Source organism: Oratosquilla oratoria, chromosome 15, assembly GCF_046742065.1.
Source record: "Oratosquilla oratoria isolate Oo_2021 chromosome 15, ASM4674206v1, whole genome shotgun sequence".
Lineage (NCBI taxonomy): Eukaryota > Metazoa > Arthropoda > Malacostraca > Stomatopoda > Squillidae > Oratosquilla > Oratosquilla oratoria.
This window is the reverse complement of record NC_134791.1, coordinates 62,608,270-62,611,088: the sequence shown is the minus strand read 5'-3', so window position 1 is coordinate 62,611,088 and position 2,819 is coordinate 62,608,270.

Here is a 2,819-nt window from a genome sequence, read left to right as displayed (position 1 = left end):
CAGAGAAAGTAGGAAGTACAAAAAAACATTAGAGAAAACAAATACTCCAAAACTACAAATGACCTAATTAAAAGAAGAAGGAGCATGCAGATTAAAAGCAGTAGAGACGAAATAGAAAGAGTAGAACTAAACAAGCTTATCAACAAAAGGCAGAGATTAGAGAAAAGAAAGAGAAACATGGACGAAATAGAAGAAACAATTCGGAAAGGTAAAAGTATTAAAGTGACCGAGCGTAAACATGCTTTAGGAAGACAGGAAATTATATGTTTGAAAGATAGAAATGGAGAAATAATTAAATGTAGAGACAAAATGGTAAAAAGAGTAGAAGAATTTTACCAAGAGCTTTACTCTTTGAAGGCCGTAGTTGAGTCAGTAAATTCATGTGTAGACGTTAGTAGTGTACCAGAGATTACAAAGGAAGAAGTAAAATTTGCTCTAAAAACTATAAAAAGAGGAAAAGCACCTGGGGAAGATGGTATATCAATAGATCTATTGAAAGACGCAGGTAAATTAGTTCATATTAAATTAGCTGAATTGTACACCCAGTGCTTACGTCAAGAAAGCGTTCCGAATGCGTGGTGCAATGCTATAGTGATTTTGATTCATAAAAAAGGAGACCAGAAGGACCATAGTAATTATCGACCGATTAGCTTGCTATCAAACGTATATAAAGTATTCTCCAAGATCCTTACAAATAGACTGAGTCAAGTTTTAGATGGAAACCAACCGAGAGAACAGGCAGGCTTTAGAAGCGGATATTCAACTCTAGACCATTTGCAGGCGATAAACCAACTAATCGAGAAAACGACAGAATATAATATACCTCTGTGTTTAGCTTTTGTAGATTACGAGAAGGCCTTTGATTCAGTAGAACAAATAGCAATACTAAACTCGCTACGCAAACAGGGTACAAACGAACTGATCGTAAGAGTTTTAGAAAATATTTATTCGAAAGGTACCGCTATAGTTCGACTACATAAGGATACAGAAAAGATCAAAATCAAGAAAGGAGTACGGCAAGACAATACAGTTTCACCCAAACTATTTACAGCTTGTTTAGAAGATATTTTCAGAAGATTGAGTTGGGAAAAGAAAGGTTTGTAGATTAATGGCGAATATTTGAATCACCTAAGATTTGCAGATGACATCATTCTTATTTCAGAAAGAGCAGACGAATTGCAAGATATGCTGAGCGATCTAAACAAAGAAAGTATCAAAGTAGGTTTTAAAAATGAATAAGAGTAAAACCAAAGTAATGTTCAACACGAAAGTTCAAAGTAAAGAGATTGTAATTGATGATGAGAGTCTTGAGGAAGTTGAAGAGTATAATTATTTAGGTCAGATGGTGAAGGTGACGAAAGATCACGATAATGAGATAAAAAGACGCATTACAATTGGTTGGAAAATGTTTGGTAAGTATAGTAAAATCCTGAGAGGCTCTCTACCTTTATGTTTGAAACGTAAAGTTTACAACCAACGCATTCTACCAGCAATAATTTAGAACAAACTGGATGAAAAAATAGTGTGTGCAGAAACCATTCACGAATTTAAGAACAAACTAGACACTGCGAGTTACAAAGACAGAGCACCACGAGCGTAGCTCCCCTTCGCGTAAAATACAACTAGGTAGGTAAATATATATGTGTGAGTATGTGTAAGTGTGCACGCATAGATTCGTTCTTGTCTTGGTGTGTGCAACGCGCGTGCACATGTACTGTATTTGTTCCAGTGTGTGTACATGTACGTCCCCGTGAGCTACACTACACATTATATCCATGAGTGGCCTCTTCATTCAGCACACCCCGTCCGGTGTGGTGCATTTGGCCACAGCAGGAGAGAGAAGGTCCGAACCGACCGCAGTGGGTGTTGTGGAAGTGAGAGGGACAATATGGTGAAGGATGGTAGGAAGTTGGGTTAAGAATACAGTACCAGGTGGGGAAGGGGAGGAAATTTAGACTAAAATGAGAGTTAATTCTTCCTAAATAATTTAGTGGTTAGTGTAGTAAGTACTGTTCACCATGATTATCATTATCAATTATCTTTAATCCTTATCCATAATTTGTCAGTTTTCTTCCCATTTTCTCTTCTAATCTTCTTTCCTAACCAAACAACCCTTATCCCTTCTTTTTGTAATTTACATCTCTCCACATCTTCTATTCTCATTTTGCCATTTATTCCGTCTGTACTCTGCCTCTTTTCTCTTTACACTATGTTCTCGATGTTGTTTTTTCTGATTTCTTTTATGACCTAACAGTTTACTCCTATGATTTTCGTCCTTACCCACGCCTATTAGGTGCAAGTCAGGATTGTTACTACCACTCTACCGTATATATAATGTTACTCTATTGTGCCACATGGCAGGTGCGTCTGTGGTGGCGTAAGTCTTCTACGAAGCTATAGGAAGCGCATTTCTTTGCATAGAGCAATGACGATATGAATCAATCAACAAGGTCATATAAGACTCCTTTATGTTGTAAATTTATGACTCAAAGAATCGTACCTCCCACAGCCATTTATTCCGTCTGTACTCTGCCTCTTTTCTCTTTACACTATGTTCTCGATGTTGTTTTTTCTGATTTCTTTTATGACCTAACAGTTTACTCCTTATGTTCTTAGGTAAATGAGCCACATATAAGTGCCCCCCGTTACTACGTTGCCTTGATATCCTATCTCTTATTATTCTACTAGTATATTCTTGCTCTTCTATCCATCTATACCAACTGTAACTACCTAATCTTTACCACACCTAAAGTTCTACTCTGTGTGATATCCAGATTATCATTTCATTCATGGCATATCCTAGTTTCATCTCCAGTTTT